Source organism: Condylura cristata, unplaced genomic scaffold (assembly GCF_000260355.1).
Source record: "Condylura cristata isolate star-nosed mole 26May11 unplaced genomic scaffold, ConCri1.0 scaffold00001, whole genome shotgun sequence".
NCBI classification, from domain to species: domain Eukaryota; kingdom Metazoa; phylum Chordata; class Mammalia; order Eulipotyphla; family Talpidae; genus Condylura; species Condylura cristata.
This window is the reverse complement of record NW_004567102.1, coordinates 77409121-77430786: the sequence shown is the minus strand read 5'-3', so window position 1 is coordinate 77430786 and position 21666 is coordinate 77409121. Positions and strand designations below refer to the sequence as shown.

Genomic DNA, 21666 nt, shown 5'->3' with positions numbered 1-21666 from the left:
CTGCAACATTTCCATTTAGAGTAAGCCCAACAAGTATGGCCAGAGACAGCAGAAAAGAAACATCTGTAGGGCTTAGTCAAAACCCACCTTCATTTGGATGAAGCTATATGCTTTTCTTTATTATCATTATAAAAATATACTTCAGGGCCCTCCCTGTGGCACAGTGGGTTAAAGCACAGCACTAAGAAGCTTAAGCCACTTTCACATGAGTTCGATCCCAGCCTGCCCCAGAGGAGACCACATGGCAAGGCAGACCTCTCCTGGCCCGCCCGCCGCTCCCCTCAGCAGTGGACTTCGTTGATCTGCCTGCTCTGCTCCCCACTCTGTCTCTGGTGAATCCTCTCACCCTTCGCATCTCTGGCCTGTACTATATGAATAAATAAAAATCTTTAAAAAGTATATATACACTTCAAAGACAAAGGATTAACAGAAATGAAATAAAATACTATATTATGCCAAGTCCCCATTTATTTCACTGTCTTTAGTGTCCACTGTGATGCTGACCATCTCTCTGCTCCTTTTCCTAGTTTGGAGATCTTTGCACCCAGGAATATAATCCAGTTTGCTTCCTCAGTTTTTCACTTCCTCAGTTTCTCACCCTCCTCCACCCAGTATTTTCTGTAGCCCATTTTCTTTCCTGGTCACATTGTTTACCTTATTATCACAAATGTTCCTCAGATCCCTAACGTGGGTGTTCAACATCCCAGTCTCTGTCTATACCACTTATCCTTCCAGCTCATATATACTCTGCCACCCTTACTCCAGTAGAAATCTTGCAGTCTATTTACCTCCCTATTTTTTTTCATTTTCCCTTTCATTTGCTTTAGTCCAGCTTAATTCTTGTACTTAATCCTCATAATTCCTCCCTTGCTAATTCCCTAACTCCCTTGTGTTTTCTTGACAAATTCCTAATGATAGTCAAATCCAGCCACTCTTTATTCCATGTCTACACATAAGAACCTAGACATGGCTGGAAAAATATTTACAGCCATACTGACCAAATTTGTTGAAAATCTCTATGCAAACATCCCCAAAATGGACACTCAGCAATGTAACAATATTATACTACATCTCACATGTAAATAATTTTTCCTAGTCTATAACATGGTCATTTCATTTTCTTCTTAAATCTCCAAGCTATTAACCCCTCCTCTCACCTTCATCTCCGCTGGGATCTTCAGCTTCATGTTTTAAGAACACGATAATAAAAGAAAACCAATTCAGCCACATACCAAGACATCTAGGGGGCTTTCTTCATTGGTGCTCATATTCTCTGACATCTCTCCTAGTATAAATTTGAAGTGTTTCTCCTGAAGAAACACTGATTGTGAAACTCCAGAATGTGAACACTGGGACACCCCACTTTTTGCTTATTCAAAGAACTTCCCCTGCAACTGGCCCTTCTCTGTTATAAATTTATTTATTCCCTTCTAATAATGTCAATCAAAAAGAAAAAAACACAAAGACTGAGGTTCTGTCCTTCATTTCTGCCATTCTCTTTTACCACTTATTTTCATCATGTCAAAATCTTCTTCCCAATAATTGCCCTGTTATCCTATCCCATGATCTGTTCTGTCTTCATCTCCATCAAATACTCAGCTGCATTCAACTCTTACAAACACTTCATTTTCTCAGTGTCTGTGTCACAACACCCTCACAGTTCCCTGGTCACTCACAGACAACTTCTCAATGTATTTGTTAGATTTTCCGTTTCTGCTCAAACTCTAAATGACATGCCAGGGTTGGGTCCTGGGAAACTTTGTCTTGTTCATCTATACTCTCACTAAGTGCTCCTTCCAGTAACATTTCTTCAAATGCCAGTTGAATACCATGGATGTTTGCATAGAGATTTTCAACAAATCTATACACTGTACCACCCTTTAGGACAAAAGACTCATGTACTAAATTGCCCTTCTGACATATCCATTTATAGACTTTAACATATCTTTAACAACTTCAACATATCTTTAACAACTTTAACATATCTGAAGTAAAGTGTTTCCCTCTCTACATTGCAAATCTACTCTCTCCAGTCATCTCTTATTAGTAAGTAGTGCCATGATCCAGCAAAGATTTAAATAAACAAAGAGATGTTCTGTGTATCATATTCTAGATCTGTTCCCATAATGCTCCTAATCCAGTCTCTTTCCTCTATTTCAACCTCTGCCTCCCTAAACTCATTGTTTTAATCAGGTTCACTAAGAAAGCCAAGATGAAGATTTGCATTCAGGTTAGTTATTGAGGAAAGGAGGAGACAGAGAAGCAGGGGAAGATAAGCAGAGAATACTGAGGATGATTTTCAGTTTAACATGAATGCTAATGCACAAATTATACCACAAAGATAATACATCCCCACCCCACCCCACCCCACCCCCGTGGCAAAGGGATTGTTTTGTCTGTTAGTCATTGACTAAGGTTTATGAGAGGAAAGGGGAGCTGTGACCTTCTGAGGGGTCAACTGAGATTAAGATGAGTTTACTGTCACAGTCACTGGAAGATTTGCTCACCGAGCAGATAAAGAGAATATCAGCACACCACTGACAATACCCTCTACCCCAAGTAATTATCAATTTCTGCCAAGACAACTGCCCTTCTTACCTGATTGGTTTCCCTGTTTTATTCATGTTCCCATTTATTACACACTCAGCAAATAAAATTATCCTAAACTGTAAATCAGATGCTATCACTCCTCTAAAGAAAGTTTCAATTACTTGTTGGAATGACAAAATACCTTCCCTTGGACTAATATGCTATACTTGAGCTACAGTTTCCAACATCTCCATTGCTATCTGTCCACTTCTCACTTTCTCCATTCCCCTGGGTCACCTTTATCTTCCTGGATTACCCTAAACTCACTAATGTCTCTACAGTACCCATTTCCATGAACTGAAGAGTTCTATAATGTTCTTGCCCATGACGAATGATGTCTTTATATATAATTTATACACATACATGCACATCATTCTTGTTTGTACATTGTATGCTTTTTCCTCTCAGGTGTAACCCTACAAAATTCCCAACACCAATTCATCCATGCACCATCACCATAGTCCCTTGTGCTCTTCTCTACCTTTTTTTTTTTTTTTTAAAAAAAAAGATTTATTTATTTATGCATACAAGCTGGGGTACAGACCAGAGGTGTAGGGGCAGTGAGAAGATTCACCAGAGACAGAGTGGGGAGCAGAACAGAGTGACCAAGTACACTGCTGAGGGGAGCAGCGGGCAGGTCAGGAGAGGTCTGCTGCACCATGCAGATCACCTCTGAGGCAGGGATCAAACTCATGCTGAAGTGGCTTTATCTTCTTAGTGCTGTGCTTTAACTCGCTGCGCCATCAGGGAAGGTTTCTGTACCATTTTATCCATCTCCCCCCTCTTCCCTGCAGAATGTCTCTGACTTATAGTTGCCTGTTAGTTTTGGTTTTTATTTACCATATTTTTTTTTCCTAAACACTTATTGGATTCCCCTACATGCCTCTTATAAGAGAAACAATATGAAATTATTTTTCTTTCTGGCTTATTTCACTGAGCATAATCTTTTCCAGCTCTGTCCATTTTGCTGCAAATCACATGAGTTTCTTGTTCTTGATTGCTCAGTAATATTACACACACACACACACACACACACACACACCACATATTCTTGATATAGTCATCTATTTTGGGGTATCTGGTTTATTTACATATGTGATCTACTGTAAATAGAGCTGAAATGAACATAGGGGTGAAGTTATCTTTTTTAATGTTTTTGTGTTCTTTGGGTATATTCCTAGGAGTGGAACTGCTGGCTTATATGGTACCTCCATCTTTAGTAGCTTGAAGAACCTCCACACAGCTTTCCACAGTGGTTGGACTAATTTGCATTCCAACCAGCAGTGTAGGGGAATTCCTTTTTCTCTACACACTTGCTAACATTTGTTGTTGCCTGTTTTTTTAATATGTTCCATTCTCACTGGTAAGGTGGTATTTCATTGTGGTTTTGATTTGCATTTCCCTGACTAATAAATTTCACCTCCTTTTAAAAGTGTTAGATGATTACCTGACTTAAAGCAAACTCATAGTAAATACAGATACTGCCCCTTGATTTTTCTTAACATATAAGCCTAATATTTTTTTCTTCCCCCCAGAACACAAGTTCCATGAGGATATTTTATGACTTTTTCAATGACATATCTATTGTACTTAGCATCATTCTAGATCATCAACTGTGCAATTAAAAAATGCATTTATTGTTAGTGGAGAAAGGGATAATATTTATAAATAATTTAAATAAAATAAGTAAAATAGGTAATAAGCACATTTTAAAAATCACTGAACCTCACTAATTATCAAGATAGTAAAATTTTCAATGATGCTATTTTTTCACCTATCAGATTATCAAAATTTCCAAGATTAAAAATCTATTGACTAGGTACGAACACATTCACTTCGAGTTAAAGCAGTTCAATCACTTGGTGGGCAATTTGGTAGTGGTTTTCAAATTTTTCTGGGTAAATGCCCTATATGTACATATTAGTTAACTCTTGATTTTAAAAGAATGATATTATTCAACAATTACCTAGGATTTAAAGCTCAACACCTATAAAAGTTATATGGGTCTTGTCATAAGACTTCATGTGATGTTACTTATTCAGTTTTAAAATGAAGCTTTCTTGCTTGTTTTTTTTTTTTTTTTTAGATTTTATTTATTTGTGCCTACAGAACTGGGGTGCAGACCAGAGGCTCAGGGGCGGTGAGAGGCTTCACCAGAGACAGAGTGGGGAGCAGAACAGGCAGATCGACGAAGTACACTGCTGAGGGGAGCAGCGGGCGGGTCAGGAGAGGTCTGCCGTGCCATGTGGGATCACCTCCTGGGCAGGCAGGAATTGAACTCATGTGGAAGCGGCTTTAGATTCTCAGTGCTGTGCTTTAACCCACTGCGCCACCAGGGAGGGCCCTCTTGCTTGTTTTTTAATAGTATTAAATTATTATTTGAAATGTCTATCTGCTTCTTAATTTAACCATCTTCTGTGACTTAATCCAGATAGTAAAGTCCCAATGGAAGCACTAACATATCACAAAGTCCTCAGCTCCTTGAACTGTGGAAACACATCTTGGCTCAGACAAGAGGCATTGACTAAATATAAAGGGAAAAACTATAGCTGGCAAATAAATGTCTCATCTGTCTGCAGGAGAGGACACGAGGACGGAAGTCAGATGCTGCCTGCTCAAATAAATGCAGGAACAGGAATCTGCAAGGTACATAGACTCACCCAAACCCTTTCAGCAAGAGCATAATCCGTCTTTCAGAAGATGCTGTCACAAGGAAATAAGTTTACTGCATAGGTGCCAAATCTTGGCCTTCATTCACTAAAACTGTTTTGAATCATTACCTAAATACATGCACACTAAATGAGTAAAATGTTCTGTCCATTCAAATAATAACATCCCTATCTTTTTCATTTAGTAACACTTTGGACCCATTCCCTCCAAACTCCTCAGGTTAGAGTAAAGGAAACTGAGACAGAGATAATTAAAAAGCACAACAATGGGTACCAAGACTGTTAGAACTGGAACAGTTCTATATTACTTGACTCCCAGGTTACTGCTAGTTTCTCTTAATAGCAAAAAGTAATTTAATGAGTATATTTACATATTCAAAATAAATGTCTGTGTACATCACTGGGTTCCACAAAATAGTTGCTTCCAATTTCTTTATTCATATTTTCTTGCTTGGACAGCATTCTATATACTATCTTTGTCAATGAAGAATGAGCATGGTACTCTCATGGTCATTGGGCATTATTCATTATATACAATGATAACATAATGCCACACATTGCACACACAGAAACTGACTCTCTCTCATGATCCTGGAAGACTTCAAACTAGTACATAAGTTCCTAAGAGAGCACTATAGAACAAACAACTACATTATGATTTTTTTACAATTTATGAGTCTTTATACTTTAAAAAGGATATTCATCAACCTTAACTTATTTGATGCTCATAACTACAGTTTGTATTAACTATATTGGTAATAGTATGAGACATAAAGACCATACAAAATGGAAAGAAAGTCACTTCCAGGAAGCTTAAATTTTTTTTCACCTATTTAGTTGCAACTATATGACATGACATTGACAAATATTAATATTCTTTTGGAGGTTAGAAAATGTGAAGCTGCCCAAGGAAAATATCACTGGCAAAAGCAAACTCTTGCACAAAATTGGTTAGAATGCAAACTGATGTATACACAATAGAACACTTTAAAGTAGAAATACTATAAGGTCTAGCAATTCCACTACTAGGTATATGTCCAAAGGTAATGAAATCAGTATTTCAAAGAGATACCTGTACTCTCATGGCCACTGAGGCATTCACAATAGCCAAGATAGGAAAATGACCTAAGTATTCATAAAAACAAGAATGGATAAAGAAAATATGATAGATAAAATAATACCATTAAAAAGGAAATCCCACCATTTGCAGTAATATGGGTGTAAATGTAGAACATTATTTAAATGAAATAAGATTGACATAGAAATATCTTACTTACATGTGTAATCTAAAAAAGTTAAACTTAAGCTCCAGAGAGTAGAAAAGGGCTTACCAGGGACTGTAGATAGGGATAGAGAAAATGTAGATGATAATCAAAGAATACATACCATCACTTAAGAGATAAGTAAGTGGGTCTAAGGTACAGAGAATGGCGATAATATATTTAGTGATATGTTTTATTAAATATAACACACTTAATATATGATATGCAGTTGAAATTTGTTGAAAGTAGCTTTTCAATTTTCCCACCACATACAAAAATTATGGTAACTATATGAATTAAATTGACTGTATTGTTTCAAAAATGTGAATGTATAGTAAAGAATTACATTGTACAGTCTAAATATAAACAAATGTACTTGTCAATTACACTTTAATATACCTAAGAGCAATAAAGAAAGTGCCTTTACTTTAGGCCTTAAAGAAGAAACACATTTTTCTATATAGAAACTAGGTCACATGGCCCTCCCTGGTGGCGCAGCGGGTTAAAGCACTGCACTAAGAAGCTAAAGCCACTTCAGCATGAGTTCAATCCTACCCCCCTGCCCCGGAGGTGATCCACATGGTGTGGCAGACCTCTCCTGACCCGCCTGCTGTTTCCCTCAGCAGTGTACTTCATCTATCTGCCTGTTCTGCTCCCTGTTCTTTGTATGGATCTGCCTGCTCCCTGCTCTGTGTGTGGTGAATCCTCTCATGTTCCCTGCACTTCTGGCCTGTACCCCAGTTCTGTATCCATAAATAAATAAATAAAATCTTAAAAAAAAAAAAAAAGAAAAAGGGAAGAAAAGAAACTAGGGCACATGTACTCTTTGTCTATTTACCAGGTCATGAGCAAATAATGCTAGATCAAAATAAAACACTCAACACCAAGCCCACACTATGCTTCCCCTACCCCTTCCCACATGTCATTAAGACCTCAGGTTGCATATATTGGCATTGAAGAATCTATGTACCTATTCCATAAACAATCCTAGGAGTTGTAAATATATGAAGAGCTGACTTAATAAAAACCTTAAAAAATAAAATGACCACTGTTTTGTCAATACACAAACCACATAAAGAGCTGCATGTTTCACTCAATTAGCAAATAGTTTGAGCTTTCAACTTCAAAAACAAAAATCCCTAAGTTCCACCTTTAAAGAGTTGCCAAGAAATATTGGACACTGGCTTTGCCCTCAATTTGATGAATATTTCCTATGTGTCTGGCACTGTGCTAAATATCTAAGCATTTCATTTATTCATCACAACAATTCCATAAACAAGTCTAAATTAGGACATGGACACCCTAAGCAGTTAAGCAACATGTTGAAGGTCATACAATGGAGATCTTGGATTGGACATCTCACACAGAAGTCTTTGCTTGTAACTTCCATTTTGTAAGTTCTCCTACACAGAACTGTAATATAGATATGAAAACATAACAGAAGCAGAAAGGGCAAGAAAGTTGACCAATGTATGTTCACATGCAAAGTGAACTGTATCAGAGTTTTAGATTTCAGGTTATAAAAACAGGGATGACAGAAGAATATCTTTGGGAAAGTGGGAATGAAACTGAGTCTTGAATATGAAACTAAAGGATTGGCACTCAAGGTGAATAGAAGGGAAAGTCAATCAATGAAAGACTTTTTTAAAGTCAATGAGTACAGAAGCCCCACTGGAACAGAAGATTCATGGTTTATAGAATGACACCTATCCTGTGAAACTCTAGTGAAGCATATGGCATATCACTAAAAGATTACAACATGTTTCATGTGCTATATATTGCTGTGTTGTAACAGGCTTTGTAATAGGCTTTATAACAGACTTTACCACTGTTATACTGTTGCCTAAAACTCAGAGAGAGAGAAAGGTAAGAGAAGCATCTGACAAAGCCATAAAATATAAAACAGAGATATGTTGAAAATCATAACTTTTTAGTTATATGGTAACCAATTTTCAGACTAAAGATATTTTCTGTAAATAAGGATATTCTGTAAAACTATACTTCTAAATATAACACATGGGAAATTTTTAAAAGAGAACATGGGATTAGAAAATATCCTATAGGTTTAATAATACTACAAGTGTTTTAAACAAGCAAAAGTGTACAGACATAACAGAACTTTCTTTATAAGATCAAATTAATAAAAGTACTGGAATGAGAGTAGAGAAACAAAAACACCACAGGGGAAAAAAATGCCTACAAATCTGAATTTTCTAAGCTACATCTGATTTGGAAAAACTTAGGTATGATTATTATCCAACCACATTAAAAGAAAATCATTTACAAAGAATTAATTTGCAGCAATTTGATAACCAAGTTTCATTGAACAAGAAATCTATGAAATAAAACTGCTTTGAATTTCATAAACTGTAATCACAAAAAGTAGGCACTAAACATTATAGCTTGCATTGTTTTTCTTCTACTTTTAAAATGTTGGGAACACTTTCAAGAAACAGAGGCCCATTTTGAGGTAAAATAACATTTCGGCCATTATGTGGAGTCAAGTTCAAACATATTATTATGGCTCCATAAATTATCTTGACCAAACAACTGCACTCAGTATAGTTCATCCTTTATTTCCATGTCAGTTGTATCAGGGGAAACATGCATATAGGAAAATATGTAGCTATTCCTTCAGTCTTCCCAAAAAAATAAAGGTTTTAACTTTGAAAGGTCCAATAGCTGTATGCAGTCACTCCCTTAATTCATTCCTTATTTCATGGTTACATTTCACTTTCCTTTCTTGTTTTGATACTCTAAAGTATTCTCAGGCATCCCTTAGGACAGGAGCCAGTCCCTCTCCAAGGTCCTGAAATCGACTTCTCTGCTCCTTTGCCATCTTGCACAAATAAGACAATATCTCATTTTGTTAAAGAAGTGCGAAGGGCATTGATTTTTCAGCACCTTCTGGAAACCTACTGCAAAGCTCAAAAAACTTCACTATCAGGAAATTCTTCTTGACTTAAATCCATCACAATAAAATCTAAATCCACTCCCTCTTCATTCACAGTGGAAAAAGGTATCTGATGTTTTGAAATCTGATGTGGCTGTAGTCTGGTGCATGTACTTAACTCTTCTGGAGGCAATGATTCAGTTTCCTCTTCTGCCAGAGAAACAAACTTTATTACTTTAACCTTTCCTGGCAATCTTTTCATTTGTTTAGTTCTCCCACATAACATGTAGAAAATCTATGATTCCCCTGTCTCCATTCACACACCTGCAGTCAGCACTGTAGGTCTGGTCAATCAGAGGTGAATGCATCATCACTTTCCTTAGAGGCATGTAAGGGAATTTATATGCAAGGTCAGTGAAGAAACTGTTTCACACAGAGTAGCCACAGAGAACAAAGGGGATCATTTTTACTAACAATGTCCCAGTCCCATTTTTAACCACCCCCATTTGGACAAGGTATAATTATAACACTGAACCAGAAAGAATAGCCGAACAGCTACTGTCATCTATATTCAACATGGTTGAAGCCAAGTTACTTTTGTCCTTTTGCTTCATCATTTTTTTAGGTATGCATGATGACTGAGTAAATATGAAGATGAAACTTGGCTTCAATCAACCTGGCTTGAATCTTGTATCCCAGATAAGGAGTTTAGTAGCCTTAAATCATTTTCTTTCCTGCTTTGGTTTCTGATTTTACAAGATGGGATGTGTGTGTGGAGGGGGGGGGTTCCTAATATGAATCTCAAAGACTTATCATGACCACTGAATTTCACGTGTTAACAAATGCAAAAATTACAAAGCAGAAAAAAATACAGAGAATGATTCCACTGTCTCTCTAAATTATAGATTCTAAAATTGACATAAAGTTTAAGCACTGACCCAAAAGCTTTAGATTGATTTATTTCCAGGTTCCTATTTATAAAATCCAAGCTTGTGATTGTTTCTTTAACCACAGTGCTTCACTCATTTATGGTCACCTTGTTTCCAGGTTGTTTTTCTCTCTCTCTCCCCCCTCTCCCCCTCTCCCCCTCTCCCTCTCTCTCCCTCTCTCCCTCTCTCCCTCCCTCTCTCTCGCTCTCTCTCTCTCTCTCTCTCTCTCTCTCTCTCTCTCTGCCATATGTGCACAAAGAATTTTCCCCCTATTTTACTTTTGGACTTCTGTTGTTTGCACAATGCACTTCAAAGTCTATTTTTGGGGCTCTCCTTGGTGGCGCAATGGGTTAAAGCACCGCATTATGAAGCTCTCTGAAGCCACTGCAGCATGAGCTCGATCTCCAGCCAAGGAGCTGACCCATATGGCGTGGCAGACCTCTTCTGACCCGCTTGCTGCTACCCTCAGCAGTGTCCTTTGTCAGTCTGTCTGTTCGGCTCCCCACTCTGTCTCTGGTGAATCCTCTCACCCACCACACCTCTGGTCTGTACTGCAGTTCTGTAAGCATAAATAAATCTTTTTTGAAAAAGGTCTATATTTGTCTAAAATGAGTGTCTGTCATTGAGTCATCTTTCAGCTTCAGCTTTAAGTGTTTCATTGTGTCCATTTTAGAGCTTAATACAATAACTCAGTTTGTTGCTTTTCTGACTCAAGTTCTTTATGAATTAATGAAACAAAGTTTTAGGAAGGCAAAATATCTAAGTGATAAATATATATATATATATATATATATATATATATATATATATATATCAAATGAGATCATTCTTCTTTCAGAAAAGCAACATTTTCCATTTTGATTTTCACTTGGAGAAAACAAGAGCCAACCCTTATCACACCTGCCCACTATCCCTGTCAGTGTGGTAGTGAATATACAATTAAAACTGGGAAGGCCGCTTCTAGCAAGGACAAGTTCAAGTTCAGAAAAAAGTATGCAAAACACACACACTAAAACTACATATTCTTTTTAATAATAACACCCAGTGCTAATAATCATTCAAGGAAATGAGTTCTTTCACAGCACTAATTGTAACTTAAACTACTCCCATCTTTATGGTGGAAATTTTGTAGTATCAATGCTTTAAATTATACTCATATTTTTAACTCAGAAATTTAGTTTCCATAAAATTATTTCACTCCTGCTGAAAGAATACTCATAACAGCACATAATTGGAAAACAAACAAAAAATTTTTGTTCTACAGTAGGAGATCGGTTAAATAATTTTATAAAGAATACCTGCTGCAAAGATGTAAAATTGTGTGCAATGGTATAGAAATTATTTATACCTATTATTAAGTACAAAGTGTTAAAAATAGTATTAAAATAGGGCCAATTTTAACATATATTTATAAATTTACATATAGATAGAAGAATTCTTTAGATAGAAGAATTATATTTGTTTTCATAATTTTATTATCTTTGTCCTCTAGCTTACTGAGAATAATCATATACTACTTTGTTTGTAAAAATTTTGTAATAAAAATATTTAGGTAAAAACAGTATCACCAGGTATAACTATGCACCAAGCATAAATATGAGAAAATTTTCCTAAAGAAAAATTCAGCTCCTATAGTATCTATGTAAAATTTTTCTTCTTCCTAAAGGATTAAAAATATTAATGTTCACTGACAGTCCTTAAACAATGTTAATCCTATACCATAGGCAATTTCCTGTGATAATAATATATTTGGGCTCAAAGAACACATGTAATATATTCACAGCATTGCCTGCTTGAAGTACTGAAATCTGATATTCTCCCAATTTATGAAAGGATCTGTCCTTTTTTGCCCTTATGATTCAATGAGAATTGGTCTGGGAGATAGTGTTTATCATTTACAGAGCCTCTGACCTAATAAAACTTGTAAAAGTTTTAAGATGCTGTAAGTTTCCCTCAAGGCATACATTAAAGGTAGGACCATCTTTTCTCTGTGAAAAGGAAGCACTTCTTGATTAAGACTTTAAGCCAGGATAGTTGGGCCATTAAAGTCTTTCTCCTCTGGAGCAAAGAACTAAAAGTAGTGTGAATGATGTCTAAATATATCTGGGGCATTATTTCTAATAGGGAACAAAATGTGACATAAAACCTGTTAAGCCTGTTTCTGTGTTTTGGTGTCCTGAACATTCTGTTATGTCAAAATTGAACAGAGAATGACCTGGTCCAGGGATAGTAAGTAACACTAATATTGACAAGTCATAAAATAGTGATAGAATCTGAAAATTAATGGAGCTCATACTAGCTCTTAATTTTCTTTTAACTTTGCCACAACTCTGTTACTTCATTTTGCCACATTAACTTTACAGGAGAAGCTGAGACCTAATGAAGAAAAGCATCAGAGCTGGCATTTAAATTCAGATATGCCTACCCTAAACACTATGCTTTTAACTACTTACCTCCAGTGTTTGTTATGCTTCATATTTAGCTTCTTATGTATTATCTATGACCCTATTCTTCCTTACTAAAAATAAACAAGTTTGGGACTACAATGCACATACCAAACACATACCACCCCAAACTCCCTTGCAGTGAGAGAAGCAAAAGTGACTCAGCTCCAGATAATGGTATTTTAGTAGAAGTTTTCAGGTGAGTTTCCTAGAAGTATCTAAGAACTTTTTGGAAAGGTCAGATGTCAGGCATGCTTCTTAAGCCTTTTGTTCCTTCTTTGGTAACACCAGTACATGGACCTGAGCCTGGAATTGCAGCAGACAAGTAAAACAATGAAGATAGGCCCTCCCTAGTGGTGCAGCAGGTTAAAGCACAGCACTGAGAAGCTAAAGCCACTTCAGCATGAGTTCAATTCCCGCCTGCCCCAGAGGTGACCACATGATGTGGCAGACCTCTCCTGACCCGCCCACTGCTCCCCTCAGCAGTGTAGATCTGCCTGTTCTGCTCCCCCACTCTGTCTCTGGTGAAGCCTCTCGCCATCTCTGAGCCTCTGGCCTGTACCCCAGTTCTGTATTAACAAATAAATCTTAAAAAAAAAAAGAGATGAAGATAACATCTAAGTATGAAAACCAAAGAACAGTATACAGAATAATCTCCACACTAGCCCTGCACTACCTAAGATGACTTCTCACATGAAAATACAAATCTCAACCTGCTAACCCACAATAAATATTGCTTTCCGTTATTTGTAGGTAAACACATTCTTGACCCTTTACATAAGATTTCAGTATAAAAACTCAGATGAGAGCCAGAAATTTTAACTCTCTCTAATTAGATATGACATTGAGCTGTTATCATTGTCTTTTTTGCTCTTGCTCAAAATGTGGGTTCATAGTAGGAGACCTTTAAGGCTCTTTACAACATGAGCATTTGAAGATTCTAGAACAATATGAATCAGCACTCTTTCATAATCTAGAGTTTCATGTCAAAACATATTTCATATTCTCAGTACTCGGAGTAAGCATCTGCTTAGCAAAATTTTCAACAGCTTTTTCTTTCCCCAGTCTGATTCTTTTACAAGTGTATTACTGTAAGGGAGGAAAAAGCATTTGTTGTATAACCATTTAAAATGCATCTTGTCTGCAGGTTTATTTTTGCCAATACTCACATTTAGGTTTGCATCACTGAAAAGCAGGGAACAGACACTGCCCTGCAAAAACAGCCAATATAAAAGGGAACTTGCTTAGAGAACAGCACATCAGGTGAACCCCAAGTGATAGAAAGACATACATTCAGTATCACTGCACTAACATTCAGCAGGCAACATCTGTTCCTTTACCCACCCTCCAACTAGCCCCACCTTTTTTAGTCATCTTTTCAGTAGAATTCACCCAACCATCTTCTAAGTTCTTGGTCTCCTGTTCAACCCTCCTTTTAACATAGTTTTCATCATTAACAAAGAATTTCAAATATCCAAGTCAAAATAGAGTTTACCTTGAGTTAAAAGTAAAATAGGGGTCCCTCCCTGGTGGCAAAGTGGGTTAAAGCACCACACTAAGAAGCTAAAGCTACTTCAGCATGAGTTTGATCCCTGCCTGCCCCAAAGGTGACCCACATGGTGTAGCAGACCTCTCCTGACCTGCCCGCTGCTCCCCTCAGCAGTGTACTTCATAGATCTGCCTGCTCTGCTCCCCACTCTGTCTTTGGTGAATCCTCTCACCACCCCTGCACCTACGGCCTGTATACAAAAATAAATAAATCTTAAAAAAAAAAGTAAATTAGACTATGGAGAAAAGACTGTCTTAATTTTTTAAATATTTTTTATTGAGTTAGTATACTAGTTTATATCACTGTTTCTACTCTGGAAGTATAGGGTTCCCCCTTTTCAGGCGTTTTTGCCATAGAGCACCCACCACCAAAAAACCCTCAGTCCACCACCATAGATCCTTGTGTGCCCTTCTTTGTTCTCATTCTTCCCCTCCACCTCCTGCTGCCTCTCTGGTTGCCCCCATCCACAGTCAGCGTTCAAGGGCTAGTTTTTCAGTTTGGCTTTATCTGAACCTTGGTTCTGTTTTTCTCTTTTCCATATAAATGATACCATGCACTACTTGTCTTTCTCCTTCTATATGATTCCACTTAGATTATCTTTAAACCAAAGAACCTGATAGACATTTACAGCAAAGGTAATGACTTACAAGTCCCCTGGATATAAACTGTGGAACCTAACTGGCACTTACTTCTGCTTAGTCTTGCTGTGGCCATGTGCAAGTTCCTGGACTGCACGGAGTTTTAGCTGCCTTACCCATAAAGGAGAAGGCACTGCATGAAATCATCTCAAGGCCTCTTCCTATGGGACTGTAAGCTCTCCCTGGGAAATGAAAGGATGGCTCACTACACATCACTTTGTATTGCAGAGCCTTAGTTTGACCTGTGTTTCATGCACTCAGTTAATGCAAGATTGCCAGGGGTTTTGCCAGTACTCTTGGAGCAATTTCAGCATTGCAAAATGGCGAGATTCAGGCACGCTGGAACCAAAGAAGCCTGGGCTCCAATTCTGACTCCCCACTTACTAGCTATGAGATGTTTGTTAAGTCAGTAACCCTCTTTGTGCCTGAGCTCCTTCATCTGCAAAATAGTTATAGTGATAGTAATTACCTCTTAGAATTTTTGTAAGAATCACATAATTTAATGTGTATAAGTATTAGCATACTGTAACTACTACAGGAGAATGACACTCCTTGAGTTCTATGTATTATGGACCAAAGGAAACTCTTCCTATTATCTTCTCTGGTCCCTAGAAAACCAGAGCCTGTCGTTTCTCATAAGAGAAAACTGAGGTTTCGTAAGAGTGCTTATGTGTCTATACACAGTAAAAAAAAGGAAAGAAAGAAACCAAGCCCCAAGAGTGAGAGTCCAGAGCCCAATCTATTTAACTTGCTGCAAGGGGACATGACATGCGATTATGAGCCTACATTGGTGAGTCAGACAACTCAGCAAGACTGCAAGCAAGACTGTGTTGCGAAGCAAGGTAGAGTCAATAAAGTGCCAACCAAGAACACAACCATGTAAATGCCAGTGGGCATATTATCTGCTTCTCAGGCTCACACAGTGGCAGAAAATCCAGCAAATGATCCTCTAGCTTTACATGCCCCCTTTACCAATACCTGGATTCCTATTACTATCAAGAATTAACACTTGTCTTGAAAAGAATGATGCTCCTGGTAGAGATAACCTATGGAAGCCCTGATTTAGTTGACAAATCAATCTGAAACTTGGGGGCAGCTGGAGGCATCACTGTACCATAGAGAGGAGGAACTATAAAGTATAATGGTTCCCAAAGGCAGTTTGTCAATTCCACAATACACTGGGTCACTGGTACATTCCCATTGGTACCTCAGATCATTTACAAATGTTCCATAATTGTGAATAATTCCTTGGCATCTAATAGTTTAAGTCTTTACATTACATTTTCATGAGAAGATTCCTGGTAGGGGAGGGAGGGTTGGTGAATAGGCTTGAAAGATGGCAACATTTGAGGAACTTGCTAGACTTAAAAGGTATGTAAATAAGATACAAAGTTCTCAGTATCAGTTTCTTTGTTCCTATAATTAATACAATATGTGATTTAATTAATAGCTTGAAGAAGAGGCTGTGTCACTATCTGGTTTCCGACTTTGGTGTTCAATTATCCTTAATTTTTCCCAGTGAAAACTAAACAAGGAAACATTATTTGAGAAACCAAACACTTGATTCCCAGTGTTGCAAATCAAGCATTTTAGATAACTTCCATGATGTTACTACAGTTCAGAGTGAATCCTTTGTGGGATTAGTTCTCTTCAAGCTGCCTACCCATTCCAAGATCTTTAAGTTGATGAAACCACACAGGTACTGTTAGTTCAGCTCTTTCAGTGATACTTTTCCAAGTTCCATGACTGCCAAATCACAACCTCCCAGCATCTCACTCATTACAGAAAAAATGAGAGCAGAAATGTTGAAACTTAAGAATCAGTTCTTTAGTCATTTTCCGTAAGATAAAACTGAGGCCTGGTAAGAGTGCCTATGCGTCCAAACACAGTAAAAAAGGTGATTGCCACCATCACAAGGGATATAGATATACAAGTATATCCTGTGAATGACGGTATGTTGGTGTGTATATGTGTGTGTGTGTATGTGTATGTATATACACATATATAGACATATATATGTATATATACAAACATATCTTCCAACACACATATATAGACATATATATGTATATATACAAACATATCTTCCAACATACATGTGGCAAACAGAACTAAGTTTCTGGGGGTAAATAAATTAATCAAAGGGAGTCTATACTCTAGATTAATTCAAGTTTCTGGAAGAGCCAGAAAGGCAGGAAGGATTATAGATGGTACTGAAAGGCAGGTTAGAAGGAGGAGTATATCAGCCCCCTGGTGAAGATAGGAAAGATTTCCCATTTGGGAAGAGAATCTATACTAGATTTTAAAGAAAGAAGGACTTTTGATTTCAAAGTATCACAAAGTAAATACATTAAGACTATATTTACATATGTGTGTTTCCTGGACTCATTTTAACTTAGGGCTTTGAACTTAAAATAAAAGAAGAATAAACAATGAAATATATAACAATCCAAACACACAAAGATAGACATGCTATATCTGAATAAAACAGGAATAAGTATCTGTCTTTAATAAAAGTTAAATAGTTATTTTATGTGCTTATCAAAAATGGAGCCATTTCATTTCCTTGCTCTTGTTCACCTACATCCTGTTAGTTCCTTTCATGTATATTCAATGCACCCAGTACTATTACCTTAACACAAGTCCTCTCCCCACACCACCCATTGGCTATTGCCAGCCATCTTCTGTGTTTTCCTATTTTCACTCTTTTTCTGTCCAATCCATTCTCAATCCAGATATCATCATTCTCTTAAACATAATTATTTACTGACTCAGATCTCTTTAGTGGCTTTGACACACGATAAAATCCAAAATTCTTTCATGGCTGAAAGTTTCCATGCGACCTTCAGCCTACTTGTTATGCTAGTCCCACTTCCTGCCATGCTGCAGTTCAGTTTTGCAGCTACTGGATTGATTTTCATTTTCAAACATAGAAATCTCTTTCCTTGCTCAGAACCATCTGTCATTTGCTTCCACTTGTATTGGTCAACCTTACATCCACTCATCATTCAGGTTCCAGTCTCTCAGATCTATTTATTACATTGAGGTCTTACACAGAGGTTGCAAAACATCACTTGGTCCCATCACTATACCTTCTTACCCTCTTTCTATGACTAGCCATGGACAAACATGTAATCATGTACTTACTGGTGGTTGTCTGCTTAAGGTTTGAGTGCCCATGAGGATGTGCACTTAATGAAGGGAAGGGTCACATTTATTATCTTTGGCTAGTGTAGAGTTAGGCAGGTTTCCAGTCTATGATTCTTATTAGTTGACTTAGGAGTAATTGTTCACCAGTTCAGGGAGAAAATGGATGACCATTTGCCTGATCAACTCTTTGTATAACTACAATGTGTTTACAATGGATTTGAAGTCCTGGAAGAATGTAGGTGGAATGTATCATTGTTCTTCTATAGTTAGTGTAACTGGCAATTCTGCATTTATTTCAAAGTTATATACAAATGTATATGTGCATATATGTGTGTGTATATATGTATACACATATATCTTGGTGGAGCATAGAGATTATTTTATCTACAACCCTCATTTTAACAACTGATATTAAAAATAACATAGAATAATCTGTCTAAAGTAAAATAAAAATGAATTTAGTGGCATTATCATATTAAAACTAGGGGTCCTGATTTTGGAGACACTACCTTTATACCACATTGCCACATTAAATAGAATTTTAGGTTACCATTCAGAATTAGAGCCAGTGGGTATAGAGACAAATATAATAGGATTGAATTAGTCTTGAAAATTATTTTAAGATTATAACATTCTGGGTCTTAGGGGACAAATTTGCTCTTGTCTATTCTTCAGTGAAATAATCAATGACAAACTGTGCTGTCCTCTGGGTTCCCAAGTCTTAATTGATTAAGAAGGCACTTAGAGGAGTAAACAATGTTTAACTTTTCTAATTCCAGAAACATTATGTAATGTCTGAACAGAGTTATTATGGAGCTAACTTCCAGAAAGAAACCATAGGTCATGGGGAGAACGGAACTCAGTAAGTACCTTCCAATTCATCTGGTCTAGAAAAGTCATAAGAGCTTCCATCAATAGTCCTGAGAACACTAACTCCACTATAGGAATTGCTTAACAAAGAAAGGTGAAGATCTGTAACGATGAACAGATGTTTCAGCATATATTTATTTCTCTCAGGTAATCAGAAAAAAACTTCATAAAACACCCAACTCAAAATATGCTTTGACCTACACAGCATCAAGCCAGAGCTCAGGTAAAATTTCTTGCTTCTGAACACTGAACATCTCAGAAATTAGTTGTCTCCATTCTTAAGACTTGATGAAAGTAATGATGGTTTAATAAAGAATCTAAGATTTTCTGGAAATACAAAATAACCTTACTATTAATATAGTAATATAATTAAGAGTGTGTTCAATGAAGGAAAGAAACCACTTTTCACAAAGTTTTCTTTAAACCTAAACATAGTATTAGGGTATACTTACTTATTAGTCGAGTAGCATTAAAACTTTAAAACCATAAAAATCACTATCAAAAGCTTTTTTTTTGGCTATCTACATGATATCTTCTAGCTGTTAAATCATATTACTTACATTATTAATTTACATTTAACACATAAATGGTATAATTCATAGGACATTCATCATAGGACATTCACTGATTAATAGTAGTAAAGTTATTTGACTTTTCCATGAAAGGAAGGAGAAAAGGAGGGAAGGAGAGAGAAAGGGAAAGAAAAAAGGGAAAACCAAACCCTAGAGGCTCAGGAAGCAACAGTGAAAATAAAGTTCAATCATATTTTTAGCCAGTTCTCACAATGTTAACCCACAGCATTATGGCCTGGCCCTCCATGGTGATAAGAGTTTTCCATGACATCTAGTTATGTTAATGACCCCAGCAATGCACTGAGCAGCAATGAGGTTGAAGATTGACAACTGACCTTCCTTACCCTATCATTGCCAGGCTAAAACCAACATATCTGAAATTCTAGCCTAACTTCCAGAAACATACAGCATCTCCAGTGGGAGCCTGTGCTGTTTCTTTTAGATAGAAAACATATGTACATGTTCCTGACATCTGTGACTCTGGCCTTAGGGACTGGGCTCTGGCCAAACTGTGATTCTGAGCTAATAAACCCTGTTCATGATAAACATATACTGATAACTCAATGTTCCTTGGGGTTTCAGGAAACTACTGACACGGAAATCAAGATGAGCCCTTTCTGCTGTGGGAGAAACCTCTGCAAAATGGAGATCCCAATACTGGCCACACTGGACATTTTGGGGTGTAAGTTTAAAGCTTTAACAATACATATCAAAGCACAATCAGCTGTCTCAAGCTGGCATGGAGTAGCCTAGTTCAACTAACTGAATTCGAGGTTCAATACAGGTGAACCCAAACCTTGCCACCCTCCCAAGATACTTGGAGCACCTTCTCTTGGTGAATTACAGATATAACTCCATGGGATTCTGTCCTTGGTCGACCCACAACCTCCTCTCCGTGACTTTATAGGACAGACACAAAGTGGTGTTTCATAGAGTAACTGGAATTGATTCCCCTGTCACAGACACACTCACAAATACACATGGGCATTCTTTGTCTTATTTAGCGAGACAAGTATACCTCAAGAAAAGATATCCCTATATCCTGAATGACAAATTTCTCTGTCAGTGTAAAACCAGTCATGCTTTATAGAAACTGCTTCTCATGCAGTGCAAGCTCTAGGATCATGGGGAATGTTGCCTTCTGATTTCCTTCCTGCACTGCACACATATCATTATTTGGTCAAATAGTACTAGGTGATAGAGGAAAATTCCAATAAAAATACCCAAAATTTAACTTCCAAATTCTGCTTGGGGTTGCATAAACTGCTAGAAAATTTACATTTGCTGGAAAACATCTGAGGAAAAAAAAATAAATTATGCTCAAAAATCACATTCTTTCTGGAGGCCTCACTCAAACTGCACACTTAATAAACCATAGTAAACTACTTACACTCCAAGGTTTCTTGTGAATTGAGCCTTCTGATTTCATAAGGGCAACACCCAGCCTGGCCAAAGATGCTGGGTGGGCAAAGAATGACCAGAGAGTGAAAAAGAAAAGACTGTCAAAGGGTTTACCTTCTGAAAATTGCCAAACTCCATTACTAATATTTATTGATATTAATCTAATCATTTAACTAGACACACATTGCACACATTCATTGTACTAAGTCTAAAATGCCAATAGTTCTAACAATTTTCCCAAGTTTTTCTTTAAAAAGTCTTAAAGCTACATGACAAATTTTTAGTTCACATAAGGGCTAACTTAATCCTGAAAATAAATCTGCCATTAAGGATTAAGAGAATTTATGGCTCTAGTCACCTGGATTTAAATCTGAACTCCACCTCTTATAAGTTGAATTTCTGCTAATATAAGCCACATGAGCCTCACTGTCCTCACCTGAAAAAGAGACAATAACAGTATCTTCCAAGAATGCTATAGTGACAAATTATATGAGGTCACCTATGCATATAAACACTTAGCACTTAATGTATATTAAGTATTCAATAAACCTGTGCTACTATTACTTTATGGCACATTACATTTTCCAAAGATAGTGATACCAAAATATCCCATCCATGTGTTCTTCTCACAATGTGACATTGTCACTCCTCCACTGAAAAATGAAGTCTGTGTTCCCTCCTCTCGAGGTGACCCTGAGTG

General features: G+C 37.1%; 1 protein-coding gene across 4 annotated transcripts in view; it reads right to left on the bottom strand.

Moving 5' to 3' along the window:
- The window catches only part of GRM1 (glutamate receptor, metabotropic 1), a 354908-nt gene that overhangs the window by 243403 nt on the left and 89839 nt on the right, over positions 1-21666 (bottom strand). The window lies entirely within an intron of this gene.